Genomic DNA, 24,003 nt, shown 5'->3' with positions numbered 1-24,003 from the left:
GATTTGTCCTAGTCATCTGTGCTACGTGGTTTACTGTGTCAGCATGCAGAGCATTTACCTATGGTCATCGAAAAAGCAATACGGGCCATATATCAGCCTGCCACTTCCAATACATCAGCTACTATTTCTTAGGCCTTTTTTTTTTTCTTCCCAGACAAAAAGCATAACAGCACTTTACTATAGTGCTGAACAAAGCATGCACACAACATGATACCACTTGGAGGCGCTAATGCACAGAGAATCTATTTGGAGGACCAACACAAATCTGGAATTGAACTGATCATTTTCTTCTATTGTAACTTATATGTGGCAAACAAAGAACAGCACATAAAACAATATTACTGTCACATAATTTTGGAAATAATTAAAGTTGCTGATCTGGCATTAAATATTTGCTGTTAGTTTAAAAAATATATATTACAATAAAGACTGCTACAATGATGGTGTGGAATATATAAAATTCTCATCAACAAAAAAAATATCATCTTGAATATTTATTATCTGTCTGCCAACAATTCTGCTGCCATACTAGTTCGCTTACACCGACAACCAAAACAGTTTAGCCTCACAGACTAAGTGGTGTGTAAAACCCAGCCAGACATTGCGGTTTTCCTGAGATAACCAAATATAGCACACCTTGACAGCAGCAATTCTAGCGATTGATAATGCGTACATGCAACCAAAACAAAAGCTGTCACTGAAAATGTACTGCAACATATACTTATGAAAGATTTTCCAACAAAAAAAAGCATCAGAGCTAAAAAAAAAATAATAATCTTAAAATAGATCTCCTTATTCTCCTCTTTCAGCACAATCTCATGCCCTCATTAATAACAATGCATATTTTTCTCCGAGCTTCATCTATATATAATCAAAGGAATACTTCTTAGTGTTAAGACAGTGATTAATATAATAAGATCAAAAAGTGTCAAAAGTGTGTTCAAGAATCTGTTCTACAAAGAGAATGACATCATTAGAAGCTCAGATTGTATCCAATGAGTATAAATCAAGATCATCATATACGTCCAAGCAAACAATGAGCCGAGCTCACCTGTCATCTCCGGAGATCCCAAACATCTCATGAGCTGAGCTCTAAAATGTCACGGCCCAAGGGTTCAACTTGTTTCTGATGAGCAATTTTACTGGCGAAATCTGTCGAGGTTCAATGAGTGTGCTGCTGCCACTTGACGAGTGTATTTTGTGGCCCGTGAAAAGGACACGTCAGGTTGTCTCAGTCAATCAGGCTTTCCGAGGTGCGTTTGGATGCACAAGTGATACGCGAGGTAGCACAAAGTTTATTTCCCAGCTTCTCTTTTGTTTTTTAGCTTAACAAAATCCTTTCTGTGCCAACACTCCCGCCCCCCCGCTGAAGGCATCCATTTGCCCTTTCTCAACAAAACCAGGCCCGAGGGGACCCCAGTGCAGGCAAACACACAAACAAACAAACACTGGAAAGTAAAACACTAAGAACCATCGACGAGAAGCTTTTTTTAATCTGTCTTTGGGCTACGTGGATGTGTGTTTGCCTGCGTGTGGGTGTTTGCCTTGCTTCTGTCGTCTGCCCGTGAAGGTAAAAGGTGTGCAGACTGAGACAATATGTGTCAGCGAGAAAGAGAGAAAGAGCGAGATGACTACTGAGGGAGAGTCGGTGGAAGTGAATGAAAAATTCATACGACTGCACGTCCCAAAAGCCCTTCTGTCTTTGCCAGGAGTGCTCGGTTTCAAAGAGCCGGGCAGGAGCTTTGGGATTGTGCCAAAGAGATAGTAGGCACATGCATTCAAAAGGACGACGGCCAGGGGATGTTCTTATCTTGGAATCGAGAGCGAACAGCACAACAACATCAGTACTTAGTGTTCCAAACAGCTTTGCGAGACTCCCATGCTTCGCTTTCTCGTGTTTCTTTAGTCACTCCAAAAAGTCATGCAAAATTAATACGATTTTGGTCCTTGGCCTTTACACTGGATTGAATAGTGCAGATGAATACGTGCCGCAAAGAAACCGCAGGAACAGGCGCGGTAAATGAATAAAATGATGCGCATTTGATATCAAACAAAATGAAGGTGCAAACAGCCTTGAGATGAAAACAAAAACAAAGCGAGGGAGGATCCGCAGTGTTGCCATAGCCACGGCTACAGACTTACAAGGTAGAAGGGGAGAGTAGGCTGAATTAAAAAAAAAAAAACTTTTACAGCTCTCCCGCACTGAGTAAAAGTGGGTCAGCAACATCCGAACGTCTCAGCTCAACTCGTCTGCATGCTGGGATCAAGCTCTCGGTAAAATGACGTCGTCAAAAACGACGGATTTCGCTCAGGGCCTAAACAAACCACCAGAGAGACCAAAACAGACGTCGCGTGTTTACCAAACAATTACCAGATCCAAATTCACAGTGATTCCAATCAACACACTGTTTGGTAATCTTATTTCAATGGATTTAACCAATCTTACGATTTGGAATGCTCTCAGCAAACCTGGAACCTTTAAAGTTTGGAATCATCATAACCCTGTGTTGACATCTCACCCACCATGTCGGTTAAAAATAGGCCATAAATTGTTTCCATCACAACAAGTGCTGACACCCTCAGGGTCAAGATGGTCGTCAGGTTAGAATCCGCCGGGAATCCCATTTCCCAAGACGTATGGCACAGAAACAGATGACTGTTTACACGGCTCGCACATGCTTAAGCTCTCACGCCATTTACCAACACGAGTGTTGAGAGCGTACCGCACGTCAAGGAAAAATTATCTCGAGCAATGGACGTGCGGCCATATCTATCTCGGTCACACTGACAAGAGCTTCAGACAGAGTCATGGTCTCTTCGAGGTAAGTGTGATGATCAAGAGGGGTCTTTGGGAGATGGACTGAAGGTTCTCAGAGTCTTCTCATTTACCCTCTGGCAAACCGAGACTCATAAATCTGTGGAACCAAAGTACTCAAGTACATTAAGAAGTAAAAGTTATCATCACCACACTTCCACTTTCATTGGAAAATGACTTTCTTCTTACTGATGGACCGTCCACAGTTGAGGCCGATGCCAATAGCTACGGCGACAGCAGCTGTGTTCTCCAGAATCGCCCTTCTTTGCTTCATTTCATTCTCCTCACCCTTCATTTCACTGCTTGCTCTACCATTCCGCCAACCTCTTTCCCCTTTGGTCCAAGTACCGTACCACCGCCAACAGGTAAAGCCACCAGAGGGTCGCTTCTCTTACCGTAAATCTCCAGCTGCTTTCTCCTCCACATGGCTAAACTTCAACCACCAGAGACATCTGTCCCAAAAAGCCGCAAGCACGGTGAGAGGGAAGAATCCAACGAATCAAAGAAAGTATCTGGCAAGGGTGAGTTTGAGGAAGACTAAACTTCTTAAACTTTGAAGAAAAGTCACATATGTTGGGCAATCCAAAAATATTCCTTTTCAATCCAGAAAGAAGCAAATAAAGACTGCTTCAGCCCTTCAAATTTGAAAACCCCAAATTTTGCCTAACCTTACACTATCAATTTCCAGTCCTGTTGAGTTTTACTTAAGATTCATACTTGGGTCTTTCTTCTTTTTTTGGAAGGAGTGCCGATTTCACAGGTCAAGGAACCATTCAGATGGCTTTAATGAGCTTTCTAAAGCTAATGAGTTCCAGGGAACTATACAAATTGTTCTGTCAATGTTGACTTTGAGCCTACTTCAATTGTTTGGCTGTGAAGTCAAGAGTAAAAAAAAAAAAGGACTTTTTAAATCATGTTCAAATTCATTACCCCCACCAAATGAGTCATTTTTCAGCGTTCATACTCATTCTGCCCAATACGTAGACTCCGAGTTAAATCTTTGCTCATTGTTTTGGTAGAAACATTTCCATCATCATTAAATTGAGATGATTCTGGAGTAAAATGGAAGCATGCAAAGAAGCTAAAAAGCAAATATGAGTTTTTTGAAGATTAAGTGCACCCCCCCCCCCCCCCCCCCACCCCAAATGGCTGTCGCGTAAACCGCTAACGGCGTTTTGCTGTAAGTGGTATTTTCAAAACCAGTTTCTGCGGAATTGAATTTGAGTCGTAGCAAATGAGAAGAGGATTTACGATGCTGTGCATAGGAAAAGGGGCAACGGGACAGTTTGTCACATTGACAAAGACTGCATTAAGACTCTGACCCACTTCAAACTGAGCCACCATGATGCCACTGCTCTCTTAATACTTCCATTATTGCCACTGTCAAATTCATTCTCACCGCCATTGTCATCATAGCCACAGTTAAATTTAGCTCCTCTATTATTAGCCCGTGAATACCGTCAATGTTTACTGGATACGTGTCAGATTTCAAAATGGAAAAAGTCATTTTGTGTTTTTCTTCATCCTACGAGAGCTCGGAGCAGCGCCACCCGCTGTCAAGTCCGGACTAATAAAATCAACATGGTTGATGGATAAGCCTGGAGAAAATTAGTTGCCTGGGTACTGAAAACCCTTCATCAACCTCTTTGACGTATATGTGGCACTTATTTGACCTCTTTCCCCCTTCCGTCGTTTCCGTATTACATATACCTGTAAATCGGCTTATATTTTTTTTTTTGTGTAGGAAATATATAACAAATAAATCCACTTGAGAAAATTGAGTTTCAAGAGTTGCTCACGTTGTAGTTTTCATTAACACACATGACCGTAGTTCAACAATCTCGACGTGGACGTTTGAAATTGGTTTGGAATCTTATGTTTGAAGAGTAAAACATACAATATAGCTCAGGCTGTGACATTTACCTTTCACTGTTTGTCGAGTACAAGCAAGCAGATGTTGGGATTGTGTATAGGTTTTTATAGGACCTTTAAATGTGAGCCATAAAAAAATCATTTTTCATTTTTAAACAACAAGATCAACCCTAACGCTAAATATATCGAATAATGTTAAACATTTTCCTTCTGCTGCCGGGGATTCACGAGAAGGACCGTCGGTGCCAGTTTTGCTGATACCGTCTCATTTTCAGATTAAGGATCGGCACTTGTCTTGTTTGCAGCTCATTTAGCGACAGATGTACTGCACCCGTTTTCAAAGACTGATTTAATTTGCAAGACGCACACAGTTTACACACAACCGAGCATTTCATACTTTGGCTACATTAGCTCACAGTGCTACCGAGCTCCACTGGGGGCCACTGATGATCTATAAAGACAATGAGAAGAAGTGAAGATGCTGTGGGGGGTAATTAAAAAAAAAAAAAAAAAAAAGGCTTGCTGTTATAGTAACAGCTGCGCTCTATAAGCAACTCCACACGATTAAAATTCCAAAACAAAGCAAACAGGCAATCTACATCCTGGATTGCTGAGCTTCACTTTATGTGACTTTTTGTCATCTGCAGATGAGACAGGGGGAATAATTCAAAAAGTGACCGACTTCTAAATTGTGCTGACTGAGTAATATTTCAGAGGCTGTATCATACGTTTTAAATAATCCCGGCACGATGTGTCACGTGAGATGTTTTCATGTGCTGTTGTCTGCCAAGTGTTGTAGAAAGAAAAACAGAAATGACAGATCCACCATGTTCAGCAGTATTTCTCTCACTACAGTCATACAGTCGAAAAACATCCGTCCTCTCGCTCGCTGACGCAATACATTTCTCCTTGTTTACTTTGTTCTGACACAAATGGGACGTCTGACGGACGAGCGGCCCGATGCGACGGGATTGCGCAAAGGGGCTGCCAGGTTAATTTGATTTTGACAGAAAAAGGAAAAGGCTCCGCCTCTTAAAATTCACCTACTTGTTTTCTCTTTGCCTCAATCTTTTATCATTTCTGACATTGTGTTATTTACTTGCAGATTTGACCACATTCATCCTCACCTCTGCTAGGAGAAATTGAACACTTCATTTAGGACCTGAACATTATAATTTTCCAAAGTTTCCGGACCGCTGTGGGCAAAGTAAGAAAACAGCAAGAGATATAGCATATGCAAGATTCTTCTCGCAGCCTCGAGTAGGGAGAAGCCTTGTCATGGAGCTCATCACGCTTCTTTCATTAACGCAGATGCTCCCAATGCACATATCTGATTCATGTCCGAGATCCTTGACATATATTGAAGCACTCAGAAATACAACCTTTGAAATTGTGTTGAATGAACATTTCAAACCTATTTGCATTCTTGGTTCACTATATTCTTAAGTAGTAACCATCTTCGTGTTGATCCAAGCCAGAAAAATATTTTAAAGTAGTTTCAAAGTGAAAAATATTCATGACTCCAAAATGTGACAATCACCAAAGACGTGAAAGGAAATTGAGCTGGTAGTATTCGGCTAATTCTTAATTATCACCCGGCTTATTTACTCAGCATCCGAGCTTTTAAAGCCGTAGGGACTTTCCTGCCCTTAATCAAGAGCACTCCTCAGCAGGGTGCGGATCCGCCATTTGTCCTAACCCGCGTAATTGACTCCTGGAGTTTGTGAGTTGTGAGGCAATAAAAGTTTATGACGATTAAACATATCAAGTTGCCATTTTTTTTCTTTTTTTATTGTAATTATTTTCTTTATTTATTTATTTGGGTTTTTTGGGTGAGGGGGGGGGGTGGCCCGTTGTGGACCAATAATGAAGTGCTTAGTCTAGGATTGACACCTAATTGGTTTTTTGAGATTGACATGATTATTTTTTTATTCACCGAGTAGTTTTGCAGTGCAGAGTGTGTAGGATTGTTTTAAAAGTGATCCCAAAGTTGATAAAAAAGATTGTTTATTTTCCAAACAGTTCACACAGATAAAGAATGATAGATATATTCTGACAGTGTATTACTTGTCACAGTCCTGTCAGTTATTTTGAAATTCTTTATAGAGCACGATGTCACATTGAAGTCAAATAGATATATGTATGCTGGTAGTTTTTGCTTCTCTGTAGAATTGTGTGTATTTTTAGGGTATGGGGGAAAATTGATATGGGAGATAGGGGCGCTGCTCAGTGATCCATCCATTGGTGCCAACCTTGGGTTGGCAACAGTGACAAATTTAGACAAAGTGTTTCTATAAGCCAATTTAGATCAAGGCAATGGGCCGTGAAAAACTTCGTATCTTTGGGAGTAGGACAGCATTGAAGAAATTAAACCCAATAATGGCGCTCAGTTAGACAAAACTATTTTACCATTCAATGCTTCGCTTGACATGACTTCTTTGGCCAATGTTTGTCTTTTCTGGCATCATGAAAAGCCGCCCATAAACTACAAGTCCCACGTCGGAAATATCAGATCTCGTCTAAGCCTTGGAGTCTCTGCAGAAGCGGCGAGGCAAAGCCGTTGGAGCCACCACCCAGCTCGGTCTTGTTCAATTACCCTCAGCTTACGATCAATAAGACGGCCGAAGACACACGAGTGCAACTGGAGCTGCCAACACCCATGCCTCCATTTTAAAGAAAGAAAAGCTGTTTCGTCAATAGATTTCCCCTTGTCCTCACATGGTCGGGTTAAACCCATCAATGATTCTGAACAATACCTCCAAATAAAAAGAAAGTACTGTGACACAGGTACCAAGATATTCTGACAAGGACTACTTTCACAGTCTTCTTGTAATTTCGCAGACGGCAGAATCTGGCGGCGTGGCAGCTTTACAAGACCGGCGGCTCACTTTACGTAGCGCGGCAAGATGGAATCTCTGTCGAAAGCTTGTCAGCTCGTGAGACACGACCCGTCTCGAAAATGGTGTGTCGGCCGTGTGGGCAGATGTAATTGCCAGACGAGCCCTTGCAACCCGGCGTGAGTTACAGATGCGGCGGCGCTGAAGCCCAGAGCATGGGGAGGTCGCGATTTTGGAGTTGAGAATTGATGTATCTGGAGGGAATGAGAAGTGTGTGTGTGTGTGTGTGTGTGTGTGTGTGTGTGTGTGTTGATGGTGGAGGTGAGAGACACGCAAAGTAAACACGGGTGCACGTGTGCCACATATCAATCAAAATACCGTGTGTTAGAATCAAATGTACAAAATAAGCAATCGAAACAGTCAGCAAACTGAAGATGAATCAGTTTGTCCAAAAGGACAAAACCCCATCCTCCAAACGGCTTTAATTATATGTTGACTACCCCCCCCCCCTCCCCCCCCGCATCATCCCTCGTGGATTCGCAAAGCACCATCGCTTGATGTCTTCCGTCGGGATAACGGCGAGCTTTCTACCAGCGCAGCACCTTTGATATGTTAAAGCGTTCTGACGAAGCAAGCGGCAGCGGCGATTGAATTACATTGACTTCGCCGTGTACGAAGGAGGGTGGGGGAGTCATCAACGGAGGCAGAATGAGTGGGAGGAGAGGAAGATGGAGGAAGACAGGTATCAGAAGAAGTGATGAAACCGAGACGACGGGGCGCTCGACATATACATATACTAAATCAGACCTATAAGACTGTCAGTGCTAGCGGCAAACACATTTGAAGGCACAGGTTGAGTCATTGAAATTGCTGCATTCCGGATCCTTCTCACTAGTTGAACTAGTTTGGTATTTATCAAAGTGTACTTTTCGCCGTGACTTTTCTCATCTACGGGAAGAGCCAGAATCAGGTGTTATCAGTCAATCGGCGAATCGTATTTTTCCATCTCTATACAAAACGAGTCTATAAGGAACTAATACTGCTAATACTAAGGATGGGAAAATGAGGAGACGTAATAAATGATCGCAAAGGCAAGTCGGCCATCTGTTGGCCGATGCATTATTGATTCCGGGCTGTCGTCAGGGCGACAAGTCGAGCTTCCCGTGGGTGGACTATGCCGACCGTTCACAGTGACACATGGGCGGATCATTACAAGACTGCATCTCAGTCACCATTTTGCAAACACAGAGAAGCTATTTCTCCTGTGATGTTGCACTTTTGTACCCAATAGCATCTGACATTGGAGACATCCGAAGATCTGCATTGAGCGTTTTAAGTTAAAAATAAATCTCACGGGAGATGTCTTTTATGACAAGTGATGGGATGTTACGATATACGCCGGGAGCGCTGGGGGCAAATTAGACAGCAGATTAATTACGTGGACTATGTGGCCATACCGCAACACACTATAAATGTGCTCATTTCCAGACTGTCTGCAGCAAACGGATGACTTCATAAAAAGACACCAGAGGACGATACGAGGGAGAAAGTGGAACATGTATACAAAAGCCCGTGCCTTACTGCAGATTCATTCATTTTCTAAAGTGCTTGCCATATTAGGGTCGTAGGTGAGCTCCAGCCAATTTCAGATGACTTCAGTCAAGAAGGTGGACCTGTGCGGTTACCAAACGTGGTATTCCATACAGCTAAAATACTTTATTAACCCCCACCCCACCCCTCACACACACACACATTGCTTCTGTCATATTATGTGATTTAATTATAAAGTACATTCTAATATTCAGCCAAACTAACATCCACTTTGAAACAAATTACTAAGTGTGTGTGCGTGTGTGTGTGTGAGAGAGAGAGAGGGGAAGAAAGGCACTTGACTTCTGCCAAAAATGTATTGAATTTTTCTTTGGCTGATCCTATACATCTCCAAAAGTTAATAATTAGTTTTGTGAAAACTTTGCTGGCAATCAATAAAAACAACAGAGTACGTATGTGGTTGAAGTTGCAGAATAGATGACAGCGATCCTAAAAGTTGATGGATAGAAAATATTGAGAACTTTTTTTTTTTTTTTGGGGTGAGAATATATATCAAATGAAAACCGGTGGGAAATATAAATTTAGAGTCAGGCACGTTCGTTTGAGAGCAGCCGCTTTGATATGAATTCAAATACAAATGTACCTCAATGGGCACTTTAAGAAGTCATTATTATGAATCAGCCTCAGGCTGTACTCCGAGATTCTCTTGCGGTCACACTCTGCCCTTCTTTTCATGGCAGATAATAGCAGTGGGGTGGACCATGTCATTGCAGTGATTTCATTGAAAATATCGTGGAATCGAATCCCGGTGAAACATTTACAGACACACCTGCAGTTTATAGCATTTCTGTAATGGAACTCTGTAAATAGCAGTTAGCTGGAGTTCAACAAGCTTCAAGATGAATAACACAATATGGGCTCCACGAGTCGACGCGTCCAAGAAATGGATTGGAGATTCTTCTTTTCATTTTTCTGGCTATGTAATCTGACAGCGGTGGGTTGGAGAGCAGCGAGGAAGGATTAGACGGACAAAAAGGGGTCCCGTGCTGTGAAGGATAATAAACTGTGTTTCTGTTGGACCAGAGGAGAGATAACTTCGTCCTTGGCTCACTCATAACCTCATCAGAGTCGTTCAATGAAACACCGAGTGTCGTAACTCATGGTGGGGCAAAGCCGGGACGGAATCGGGAGTGAGCAAAAATTGATTTTGAAAATAATTACTAATAGCTGCTAGTTACTTTCCCACCTAAAGCAATTCAATTACTCCTTCATTTATGTAATTAGATACCAGGAAAACTAATTACAGTGTGTGAAGACTCTTAAAAAATTTAGACAAAGATGTTCATTTAATTTTTAAGTGTGCACTTTACAATTTTAGATTTCAGCTTATTAAAGTTGCACTTATATTTTTGTTCAGTATGACGTTTGCTGTTTTGCTCGCCTGAAGTCCTCCCATAGGGGACATGCCACCGTACACTTTAGAAAAATGCTGCTTTATTTATTTAATTATTTATATTTTTTATACAGATTACGATCCCTCCAGGGGAAATTCAATTTAGACACTGCTGAATATTTTTGTTGCGCACCACAGAGAGAAAATCAGACCTAAAAAAAAATAAAAAATGCAGGCTTCTAAGGAGAGATGTCACTCTGATGGAGCACACCGGGTGCTTGCCCTGGAGCTGATTTTCGGGAGGGTTCAATGCTTTGAGTACTCATTGATTTTGTCCGTGAAATGGGGTTAGTTAACCCTAAGCGAAACTAGCCTAAACTGTGACTCAAGTCAAAAAGTACTTGGCTAAAATATTGGCTAACATTTGACATCCTTCAAAAAAATCTGTACGCCTGCCAAGTCTTTAAAATATATTTGACGACATTCCGTATTTTACCAAGTTTTGTATAAAGTATGAAATCGTCTCTCTTCCCCAGTGTAACATTTGTTCCAGTAAGTAAAACAAGCAACCAGCAACATTTTTACAATGTGTTTTTTTTTTCCAGACATTAAAGCTTGCCAAATCTTTCATTATAGATCCCATAAGAGCCAATTGTCAGCTTTTTTCATAAAAGAGTCGACGTGTTTTCACTGACAGATTTTCCCTAGTGTTGGATCGAGATGTACTTATTATAATGTCAACTGAATAACGTCTTTTCTGTGCCATGAGGGAGCCACTATAAAAGTTGACGCTCGGTATAACATTGCTGTAAATTATTTGAAATATACGAATACAATAATAGTGAGACTTGTCTGGCAAGGTTTGTAGACTACTTGAGCTGCACTCACAGTTGGAATGTAAACCACCGTGTTAAATCTGCAAAGTAGCCTGTGAGCAACTTGGAAGAACCTCAGCAATTTCATTTCCGCAAAACATGAGGGCTTAAAAAACGGTTGACTATTAAAATGGGGTTATTGATAGATCATTGTTATAACGGAATAATAGCCTGATTGATTTTTTTATTTCTCCAGCCGCAAAGACCCAACCTGGTCAATCACAATAACTTGTAATACTTTGGTAGAGCAAACATATTGAAAAATGTATGATAAGTCTAAAGAAAAAAAAACTCGATCTAATCGAAACAAATTCAACAACACAAATCACAGCACACATAATTGGATAAAAATGTAAAAAATGCTGAGCAAGCAGATCTAAATGTTAATAGTCGCCCATCTACAAGCAGCTGGACACTTAAAATAAACATTCTGTTCATTTCATCAGTTCATTTTAACCATCCATGCAAAGCAGCCTAATTATATCCCGCTGCACTTTCATTGTTGGCAAAATAAAAACGTTCTTCTGCTGTCTGTTGTGTTTCAACTTTTATATGCAAAAATTAATATCGTAACAGCATCTGCTTGCTCTGATTTTCTTTATATATATATATGAAAAAAAAACACTTCAGGGGGTTTACAGTGCAATTCTACTGTTGAATCAGGGGCCAAAAATCCAAGTGACCAAATTACCTGTTTCGAAAAGTATGATAATTTAAATTCTTGTGTGGTTCCTTCAGAGCGATAACCAGGTGTGGCTCTAAACACTCCCAGACAGACTCTTATCCCTCCGGCTTAACGTCCTTCCAGGCTGAGAGCAATGCACCAGATGGATGGCCCACCTCTTCCATCCCACCGGGCTCCCAGCTTGAGCAATTCATGATACTATCTACTATCTCTCGGTGTGTGACATTCAAATGGCCTACCGACCCCCCTTCCCTTCTCAAAGCTACCTCCTACGAAACCTCTTGGATCGATTTATCTCAGCGAGTCAAATCCTTGGCCTCAGCAAAACACCGCCTACCCAAGATCAGAGCTAGCGACACGTGTGTACAGACACACATCCCAATTACTGAAACAGAGCATTCAAGCTAGTGCCAAATGATGGGCATGAACTGTATGCCAACTTTCCAGCTCGCATCACTCGTTCGCTCTCTGTCTGTACACATCCTTGACATGCCATGATCAAATGGGTGCTTTCAGAGTTCAGCAGTTGACCCAGACTTCAACAGGCCCCCATTCCATCACATCCTCGCCTGCATCCTTTAATCACTACACCCCTCCATCACATCAACTCCTTTCCTCCATCAACAAATCTAATCACTTCAGACTTTCATGTGAGGACCTCCCGGCAAGTCTCCTGAAGTGATAACAAATGATTGGCAATGTCGATAAACACCTTGAAATTCAAAACGTAACAAGCCGGTCTATTTGTTGGCGGTATTCGAGTCGACCGGTGCGGTGGCGTAAAATGCCGAGCTCAGTGTTAGCGATAAAAGAGATATTCATTGTAAATCTTCACCAGCCAACGAAGCAATAAACATCCCAAACACAATCAGCTGCTACTTTGCCGCTGCCTGCACATCTGTTTTTTCTCTTGGAGCAAGACACAGGAATTACTGCCTTGTTGTCGGATGCCTCAGCCAACACATCAACGTGCAGTTTAGATTCATGTCATCTCCAGTCCGTAATACATGTACTGAGGACTTTGCCGGAATGTGATTACATGAATTAAATATCAGCCTTCTGTTCACCATGTCTGCCCTGGAAAGTATATCATAACATGGAGTTGCAATTTTAAACATGTTGACCATTTCACATAAATTAAATTCCATTTTGGTTAATCCTAATATTTCTTCTGATGGTATAATTCCCATATTTTCATTTAAAAAAAAACCAAAAAAACTAACGCACAAATAATAAATCCACTTTATCCTGTCATATGGCAACAGTGCCAGCAAAAGAAGACTGATGACGTGAGAACTTGACGAAGGTGAGAGCGTACCATCAGTGCCGCCTGCAATTTCTCACCTCACTGATCCACGACACATTGACCCTACAACGCCTTCTTCTCGCTCCTACCTATGACTTTCTCTCAGGCCTTCTCACATCCATCTGAAATAGGCACACTTGGAGAACCATTCCACTGTACTCTGGCGGCGTGATAGGAGTCAATTTGTAGTTTGCTGAAATAACATGCTAGAGAAGCTGGATTTGAAATTATGGTGGATGGATTGAGAGGCAGAAGGAGTGCGAAGAGATTCGACAAGTGACCTTGAGTCCAAGGGCTGCCCTACAATCAGCGATAAACATACCTTGGTGAAACAATGAATAGAGGACTCAGTGCCAGACGGAATGCTATTGTGAGACAAAACCTGTCATGTAAGAATGAGAAAGGAATGTTGAAGAAACTTATCTAGATCTCCTGTCATCGAGTAATTTTGTTTATTATTAAATTAAATATTATGTTTGTAGTTATCACAAAGCAGCTTCAAATTTATCACCATAACTCACCAATCAGTTTGCGTTTGTTTTACACTTTTAAGTTGTGGCTGTCGTTTCTGACATTGGAAGATACAGAGGAAACATTGTTCAAGGGCAAATTGTTTGATGCAAGGTGGAATTCTAATGGTGATGTTTTTGAAATCCAAATTTTTATCACAGAGCCTTTCACAAAATAAGTTACTTTCATCAGGACATGAAATAGTGACAAATTATTAATGGACTGATGATGAAATAGCATCCATTTACTCATCAGAATTGGCAAAAATCTGCACCAAAGAGAAATTAATACTTTACCCAGCATGATCCAGTCATAGTAAATCAAACTTTTACAAGCATGTTTTTCAAAATCCAACTAATGAAAGCCTTTACAACGCCAGAGTATCGGAAAATGAGTTGCTATCTCAGCGGGTAGCTAAATCCTCAAGGTTATTCCCAAGCCTTGTTTTTCTTCAAGTACAATAATTGACTCTTAAATGAGGTATGACCGTGATTCATGTGGGAAGAGAATACATAATCCTCGCCATCTCGGCAGAGATTTATAACGCGATGTGGCCCAACTGATGGCCATTTCATCTGATTGAATGTCATGCAAAGTGCTCCATCAAGTCAAGCCCAATCAGTCACAGACTGTCCGAGCTGCAATGACAGCAGCTTTGTCCGTCCAAAACTCTTAACGGGAACTTATGACATGCCAAGCTGGGTAAACGATGTGCGGCTAAATTGCACCCATTTCTGATCATGCACGAAACAGATGGACAGAATTATGTGAATGGAGATTGGAAACTGGAAAATAATGACCTACCTTTATCTATTTAAATATTTGTATATCGTATTTTATTTTTATTTTATATTTCTTATATTTTGTATTTAATATCATTTTTTTATATTCATACTTACAATTTCAATCCCAAACCCTCCTATTTTTAATCAAACTCCAGTTTCATACCTAGCCGTGTGTTAACATGCTTTGGCTTCACTTCTCAGCAATTGATCATAATAAATCGGTGTCCTTACCCAGTCCTATTATCGTCTCACTTTCTTGCTTAGCTGGAGCTTGAATGTTTTTTTTTCAGGGCATCTCACTCCCCAAAACCTGAATAATGCATTTTGCCCCTTAAAAATAAATTCCACCTGCTATCATAGAGGGAATTATCATACCATACCGATGTGATCTTCACAAATGAGAATCATTTGAATAAATCTTCAGGTTACTTTTAAAAAGCTGACACTACCTGGGGGGGTGAGTAGCGCACATAGCGTTTTGGCGTTCAGAGTGATCAGAGGAGTCAGCGCCGAGCTTGAAGCACTTGCCAAGTATTCCTTCAGTGGATTATGTGCAAAAAATGGAGGAATGTGATGAGAGTGGACTTGTGGGCTCTAACTGGATTTTTCAAAACTCTGGCCACAGGAGAAGTCTCATCTCAACGTGGATTTTTTTTTGTTTGTTTTGTTTTTTTGCCCGCAGATACAAGTTCTAGTAAGGTGTATCGGCTTTGGTCAGAGTCATGTACTTCAAATAAATCCAATTATATTTTGAGTATATTTTCGATAATAATTATACATATAATATAATATTATTAAATAATATAATATAATATAATATAATATAATATAATATAATATAATATAATATAATATAATATAATATAATATAAATTTCAGGAGCATGATAGACATGCAAAATCTAAATCCATCAATTTTAGTTGCTGTCCGACATTATGCTTGGCACTGTACCGCTCAAGCTTTTATTTTCATTCACTTTCTGGAATTGAGGGGAGACAAGATAATATCCCCATTTTCATGCACTGCTGGGGACAAGTGTGCTTGGCGAGACACATGACTACCGCTTTAAAAGATGTTTTATACTCTAAGAGTGATGTGCTTTCATCCTCTGTAACATCGACGAAAACATCAGTCAAGTCACGACTACTTTTTATTTCATTCAGTCGACTGGCTACTGTTTGGTAGCAGATGGCTGGAAAATGGAACCAAAGGAAGCCAAACCAATAATTGCAATATCTCCAAATCGGACCTGCCATCCATCCAATGAAATCCTACTCCCAAATAACTTCTCACAAAGTGAACAAAGTATCTGAGTGAGGTTTCCATTTTTTGGCCTCGCTCCAATCCACCCCACCTCCATCCAAGTTGATACCAAGCCATCAATTCCATTAAGCAATGGCCTCAATCACAAAAATCAAAGCTTCCCATTAGAAGATGTCTCAGATGATGATAAGATTGAGCGCAGAAATAATCCTGTAAACCACAATTTGTCAGAAGTTCAAACTTTGCTTGTCCACCTTTTCACTTAGTGATAACTCTTGACAGTTCTTCTTTGACACTTAATTATAGGCCGTGGTACTGTTCAGATAAAGGAATCTCTTTTGGCGAATTAAGCAGGTCATCATAAAAAAGCAAAGAATGGGATTTGGGGTAACTTCAAATGTTGGAATACCATTTGCGTGACTGCTTTCGATTATATTTCTTTCAAGATTTCCCAGGTGTCCTTTCAAAACTTATCCACTTGTTTTATTGCTTCCCACACAAGACAGCAGATTCTTGTTTGTGTACTGACTCACTTCATAATGTTGAAGTTCTGAGCCAAAATTCAAACCTCGGCAACTGACGTGGTTTTGTTAAAATAATTGCACTGCTCATTTTTGTTGACATTTTACCACATAAGAAAGAATCTCTCCACTGCTATTGAGTTTTAATTTAAGAAGGTAAGATAAGTTAATTAGGTCACATCGCTTTGGGATAAGCAATGCTAATATGAACTTTTATGCACATTTTTAAAATTGCTTCTGGCCTATGTAATTGAAAAGCTAATACTAACATTTAACATTTCCAAAGGGAAAGTCAGAGAGCCACAAATGCAGTATAGGGTTTCCTCTGAGGACCAGAAATTCTTGTCTTCAATTGCAATCAAATTATTGAGAAATGCACTCTAGTGATGGAGTTCAGTTTAAATATGCAAATTGGATGAATAGTGGTTAGAATAATGGAATCGTAGAATTGCAGTCTTGGAATTGGGAGAGTTGCTCAAATAGTAGTTGTTTGTGCTCCTCGACAAGATGATTCCCAACCAGGTCTCAAGATTATACAGAAAGGAGCTCTACTTTCTTATTTGGACTTTTTTCCATTCCCGGATTTTTGAAGCAGGTGATTATCAATGATGACGATGGAAGTGAAACCGTTAGGCAGCAAGTGGGGGGAAAAAATAGCAAACAGACTTTTAATTATGGCCGACTGAATTACAGTGCCCAGATTCAGTGGTGTCTCTCGTTGATGGATTCCACTCACGCTCTCACGCTAGCATTCTCTCGTCTGTCAACTCCCCAGTGCCCCTTGGCGGTGATTGTATTACTCATTTTTGTGGATCATCTGTCATTTCCAGTCACTGTGAAACATGGCCACATTTTACAACGCGAGAGAGCCAGGCGACATTTTATATACAATCACCGGTCAGAAAATTAGGCACGACTGCACAAAGCAGAAAAAAAAAATACTCATTGTAATTATTCAGGGCTGAAATGTCGAAATATCAACGAGGAAAAAAAAATCATCATTTCAGAATTTTTTATTCAGCGGGTTGATGAACGTTGGGCTTTGGCAAGCACGGTGAAATGTTGTTTTAAACTGAGCGCTTGCCACAGACTTTGGGTCATCATTGTGGTCATTAACCAGACCGTAATGGGCCATGAGAGAGGCTGTTTTCCTCTGGCTTGGAGCCGGGTGACCTACGGATCAGACCGCTATTACCAGCTAACGGATCGCACCATTATGTCTCTGATGGAGGGGAACATGACAAAATTTCCCAAGGAGAAGGGGGGAAAAATGGTCCCTTTTCTGCAAAGTAGCATATGTCATGCTAAACGTTTTGCATATTATTACCAGTAAATCCAATGATGCATCACAGTGAAAAAATGTCTATTCCCATTATTGGAAAGAAGAGTTAACTCATTTACTTCAGCTAATTTTCTACTTATTAAAATTCAATGAAGGGTAATGGCAAAATATGACAAACTATTCCTTTTGATCTTGGGTAGCAAGACAACATTTATCTTGTGTTCTATTTTAGAATTAAGTCAATGTGACTAATGGCGTGTCAGCGACAGAGACATACTGAGGTGAAATGATCTTTCACCAGGATGGGCCCACCATGCCCTTGCATTGTGACCTTTTGTCCAGTTCATCAATAACGCCTGCGCTCTTTCTCTCAAACTCATTTAGAGTGTACAGAACGCAGGATCGGCGACGCCACGAGGGCGCTCCCTCAGCCCATGCACGTCATGTACTCAGGTATATCCAGACATTTTTCTGCAAAATGATGAATGATCAGGTTGGAGCAGGTTCACCCGTCTACGGTATACGTCGCAATTCAACCTTGTACCGCCAGCCAACGCACATAAGTCCAACTTATGTTGTCTGGGAATGGGAAAGATTGATTCAAGCATAGCCGTTCATAACACCGCTGACTTTGGTCACACCATCACAATCGGGATCTCGACTTTGGACGTCACTTGAAAGTTGCAGGACTTATTCGGCAAGTCAATGTGGGCGCGGTGTTATATAAAATTGCAAACAGCTCGCCTATATTTTCTGAGAGGCACATTGGAAAAAAAAACATCAAGTGATAAGCCTCAACCATTTGTATAGTACTGTGAAATTAATTAAAAAGTTAGTTTTCCAAAACATGTCACCTTTATGACATTTTTCAAGGATGGTAAAAATGTCCAAATACGCACCCTTTCATCTTAACTGTATATGACTTTTCAAAAATTCAAAAGACACAAAGAATCAATGCCAAGCAGCTACAGAAAAAGTTTGCAATCCTTTTAACAGCACATCCAGTTAAATCTGATTTCAAAATATCACCCACAATTTTCCATCTCTTGTAAATGAGTCACCAGCCTCCTTGGTTTATGTCAACGGTGTGGTACCACAGTTAACTAAGCATCTGGTCTACCCCTCGGGAGTCATTAGCAGTGAAGCTCATCCCTTTTGTTACACAATCCAGTTTGTGTGCGAGCTCAACCCCGGGGCCTTTCGTGTTCCCTCCACACCTGGCTTTTCCCCTTCATCTTCGCCTTGGTTTATTTGTCCTCCATGACTGACTGCTCATAGCATCTACATACTAAGCAGAAGACCCTCAAGTCAGATCTGGAATTGTCTTATACACCCAAAAATATCATTGCTCACAGCAAAAAAAAAAATAAAATAAAAAATCTAATTTGATCACTGATGATGATTCATATAAACTGGCCCATCTATCATCATTTTATATCATTTTCCTATCGAGTGATTAGTAAAAAGGAAACTTTCAAGTTAATGCCAGACTGTTAACTGAAAATCATATCTGCTGCATTTCTTTCAAAAAACAAACTGCTGGGATGAGATGGAAAGTGATTTTCGCTTTTAAAGTTCAAAATCATTTGCCACTATCTTCATGATCTCCTTCCTCAATTTGAGATTGATTTTCCCAGGCTAAAAATGAACTCCAAGTAAAGTCAGCTAGCATTAAATGCAATCCACATTCTGGTGCAGTGCATACAATATTTAACAACTCTGTGCCACGATGGACGTGATAAATATGCGAGAATGTACTTTTGATAACCCCCAAGTACGCATGTACTTTTAATTTTCACGCATATTAGCTCTCCATTTTATGTCAGTGTACCTATTGAAGTGTCCAATAAACGTTACTGGAAAGAGAGTTGCAACTACTAGGTAGCAAAGTACAATTACGCAATTTAATCTCAACCATCACTGCCGCTGGAACATCAGCGAAAAAGCGAGAGTAGAATATAAATAGCACGCCACACACTAATGGAGCTCATTTTAGCCGAAGAATATGACCTACAGTATTTCAGAGAGAATCAAGGATAATCATTTAAGAGCTCCTTAAGTGAAGCCACTGACTTTAATTACTCGGCGAATGTAATTATTCTCTCAATTGCGACCTAGCGCCCAAGAATCTGCAGATACTTGCAACATTAACATTGTTATCATGGATTAACTGAAGAAGAAGGTTAAAAACAGCCATGAGCGCCAGTCGGGATGAGTAAAATGGCTCGACAGATGGATGATATCCCCGTTGCCCACTTGACTGCATGTAATACGCAAAAAGTGTGTATGCGTGTGTGTGTGTGTACACTATTTTCTGGACTAAGAAGTCCACAGTGGGAGGGGCCAAGATCATATCAAGCTCTCTGCTATTAGGAGCCAATCGGGAAAAAGGCTGACTAACTGTTCTGTAATGACCTTGCATCTGTTTTTTGGGATGTGTGTGTGTATGTGTGTGGTGGTAATAAAGGTGCGGGCTTTAGAAGATGCTTAAGAGCTTTAAGGTTAATTGCTTGTGGTGGCAGTCAAACTCGATAGGCTGATCAATGGTCTGTGCATCCTCCAGGTTCATTTCCTCATAATTACAAGACATGTACTAGGCTGACGCATAAGTCTGTCATCGTTAAAATCTTGAGAATGGGTGGGGCGGATGGGAGGGGCGAGTGGCGAGTGATTGAAGGCAAAAAGAATTGCACATTTAACCAGTTTGATATTTGTTTGTGGCCGGGTTGAAATCATAAAACGCAGGAATAATGTATTTTCAATTGACCGATGTTTCCAGGTTTAACATTTTAATTAAAATGCATTTGTCGTCGTCTATAGGGGGGGGGGTTCATCCAATTAATTTTGGTATAATTTTTAGGTTGTTTTTTATCTTGAGTGACCTGGGGTGTCATGTGACGGGTGTCTTCTAGTCACTAGAATCCTTGGCCTTTATGATTTGCCTACAGGTCTTTCCAAAATGTCATATTAAAAAAGAAGAGAGGGGCAAATAGCTGTCTGCAGTTTGATTAGCGTGTTCTCACTCTGCGCAACACACACGTGGATTTAAAAAAGCAAGAGAAGAGCGAAAGTCTGTGGAGCAAAGATAAATATTATAAAAGAGGCATTATTACATTAGCTGCATTATTTTTGTAATTACCAAAAGCCATTTCTGCTGGGTGTTAATGGTCAAAGTATCAGAAAAAATAGAACAGATAGTGGACCAAACTGTCTCAACAGAATAATGCAATATTGCCAAATGTATTTCATACACCACTCTAAAATATTTTTTCATGCTACTGCTAGGGCAAAAAAAAAAAAATCTAAAAGAAAAAAAGAACTGTCAGAACACTCACAAAACTAGCCCCCCTTCCTGGTTGTTATGTCTGAGCTGCACATACAGCACTTTTTTCTGCTGCCATGGACTGAACATGTCAGAAACTCCTTCTGAAAATTCATTTCATGCCATTTTAGGGTCTTGCTAAAATGCCAAAGTCTCACTAAATGTCTTATACTTTCCAAAAAAATATCTATCAAACATAATTTTAGACTTGGAGTGCATGTAACATTACAAAAAAATATGTTCAATTATTTTTTGTTTTTTCATATTCTTTCAAAGTTCAATTGTACAACACGTAGACCGCCTTGACATCTGGAACATCTACAAATTAAGTTTGGGAATCCAACAGGAACACTTGATTATAAAGAGGAAGGAAAAGGTCAGGCAATTCATCAACCACATACCTGGTCATTACAGCAACACCAATGGAACCCGTGACAAATGAACCCTTCTCACTTTAATGGACTTGGCCTTCTGCTATTCCGAGCACACCCTGCAGAGTGACTCTGAGTCAACAAGGCCCATTCACACGCTCGTAGAGACTTGGAAACACCTCTCGTAACCTCTTCAGCCAAGACCCGGGAATTAACAAGCACCCACTTGGAAGCCGAGTGTATATCAGCTAATGGTTGGAATTGTAGGAGGAACATGATCACTTACACAATTTGTATGGTGTAACAAAATAGAAGATAATGGCATGTAATTAGGGCTGATTTGCATCTATAATATCCTGTATATTTCTTACACAACAACCTTCACACTAACTTTCTCATTGACTGCCCTCACTCTGTCCATAAGCACAAAAACGGAACCCACAATATGTTATTTCCACATCACTCAGCGAAGAATGATAAATGAACACGTCACAAAAGCATGACCTGCAGTCGGAAAAGTTTTCACTTCACATGGATCGCGTAACACTATGCTCTCGGTTTGCGGGGGCGTTTGGAAAATGGAAGAAAAGCAGCTCTGCGGATAGGCAGTGACAGGTGTGTGGAACATGGAAGCAAGGAATGAGACTGTCGACGAAGCAGGTCGCCGTGTCCGGACTCGCCGAGTCGTATGCCCAACACTAATTATAATGATGAATTACGTTGGCTATGTGTTCGGGTACGCGCGATTTTATATGGCATCTGTGACTCAAGCCAACACTGTAGATGGACTGTAAAGACAAGGACGAAAAAAAAAATCGCCTTCACGGGGCACATAAAATGATGTCACGGGCCGAATCTGGCCCCCGTGCCTTAGGTTTGACGCACATGGTTTAAATCATGTGCATACAGTACGTAACTAAGGAAAGAAATCTGTTGCAATTTTACATTTCTGCACAGCTGCCGTTTAGAAGCATCAGAAAGTGCGAAAATGAGCACTCCCATCAAACATCAAAGAGAGACACGGTGCGCTTGAGCACAATTAAGGATTCTCATCCTTGACACCACCGCAATCAAACAGGCCAGGAGTACCAGTTGAAATGAGGACATCGAATGCATCAGCACCTTTCTGCCATTCTGCAAGGGTAGAGTCGTGCAATATGTTGGAACTTTAAATTGAAGCTACTTCTAAACAAAGTTCCTGGCACACAATAAAATAAAAAATGGCACTGAAAAAAAAAAAAGCCAAATTCAAAATGATTTGTGGTACAATGGTGATCATTTTGCACAGACATGAAGTGAATCATTGATTTAAAAATTTTGATCTGGCAGCATATCGGGAAGCATTTTGGTGTAAGGTAAAATCATCCACGTGGAGGATTTTCAGTTTTCAATTTCAGCAACACATAAACCGATTTGGAAGTGTAGTGAAAATATCAGCACATGGGAGAAGATGCGAGATTCACCAACCAAGCAAGAAATTAGGTTGGCACGCTAAAATCATACAAAATATGTTTGCTCTGGGTTTTTTTTATTATATTTTTTACATTATTTCACGCTTTCGTATTGTTAAAATGATGATTTTTTTGTAATACAAGAAGAATTGACAGCAGCACGTTGGGGGAAAAAAGTTTCTTAAAGTTTCTGTAACCCAGCATGAAATAATTTAAGAAAATGCTAAATGTCATATTTTAAAATCCACTTTTTGACTAAATGTATAACAGTCTTTCTAACCTTTAATATGTTTGTGATTTTAATACATTTTTTAGGCTCAGTCAGTTTTTGCTCATTATCTTCTCATCTGATCCTCTCTGTTGCTGTCATGCAAAGGGGGAGCCCTGTTGCCAAGCAACCACGTCGAGCATATGATTAAAACTTTGATTTCCAATCCATCAACTGAGATACCGATGGAGTTTCTTTTCCTGGATGATCTGCAAAGCGGCTAGGATGGACTCATGCATCTAACTGCTCGCTAAATGAATTCTCAAAATAAAACATTTGGTTCACGGAAAGTTGAACACCTCGACTCGTCTTGAAATATGCAGTTAATTCTAGAGTCACCATCAGACCTGAAGATGTCTGACTCTATTGTAAATGTTTTATTCTGAAGATCGGATTGAAGAGAAAATGAATGTGTTTGGAGCAAAGTGTCTCAAGGGTCTACAGCAATGAGAAGTCTCAAGTGTTGGAATTTTAGCCGCCGGGCATTATGGTGATAAACCGATGGCACATTTCGTCCTGACATGGGAGGGTGTGTATGTCCAGAGGCTTCCATTTCAACTTCTCAGTCGTAGCAGCAATCCAAGTTCCATCTAAATGGGCCCTTCTGGCATCCTTAGAGGAAAGAAGATTTCATCTAGAGGCTAGAGATTATAAAATGGTGGCACATCGGGGTTAAAATGAGATGTTGGGATAAGATAAGATGGGTCAGACAGTAGAATGGGACTCAAGATAATATTTTGAACAAACTTTACAACGATATATTTTCTGCACTGACGTCATAACTGAGTTTCTTATTCAGTACAAAATGGCGACTACGAATTTCTTAAAGACAGCAACAACACGAGGTCACCAAAGGGGTATTACAACACCCGAGGAGATTATTTTTTTCCCCCATT

At 40.4% G+C, this 24,003-nt stretch overlaps 1 protein-coding gene across 1 annotated transcript in view; it reads right to left on the bottom strand.

The window, feature by feature from the left end:
• The window catches only part of col9a2 (procollagen, type IX, alpha 2), a 162,435-nt gene extending 158,882 nt beyond the window's left edge, over positions 1 to 3,553 (bottom strand). Inside the window, exon 1 of the mRNA XM_085940013.1 lies at positions 3,211 to 3,553. The gene's annotated coding sequence lies outside the window, so the exon portion shown is untranslated. The remainder of the gene's footprint in view (positions 1 to 3,210) is intronic.
• Between the last annotated feature and the right edge of the window lie 20,450 nt (positions 3,554 to 24,003).

This window comes from Syngnathus leptorhynchus, chromosome 20 (genome assembly GCF_054491065.1).
Source record: "Syngnathus leptorhynchus isolate UIUO chromosome 20, UIUO_Slep, whole genome shotgun sequence".
Taxonomy (NCBI): domain Eukaryota; kingdom Metazoa; phylum Chordata; class Actinopteri; order Syngnathiformes; family Syngnathidae; genus Syngnathus; species Syngnathus leptorhynchus.
This window is presented reverse-complemented; position numbering and strand designations above follow the sequence as displayed.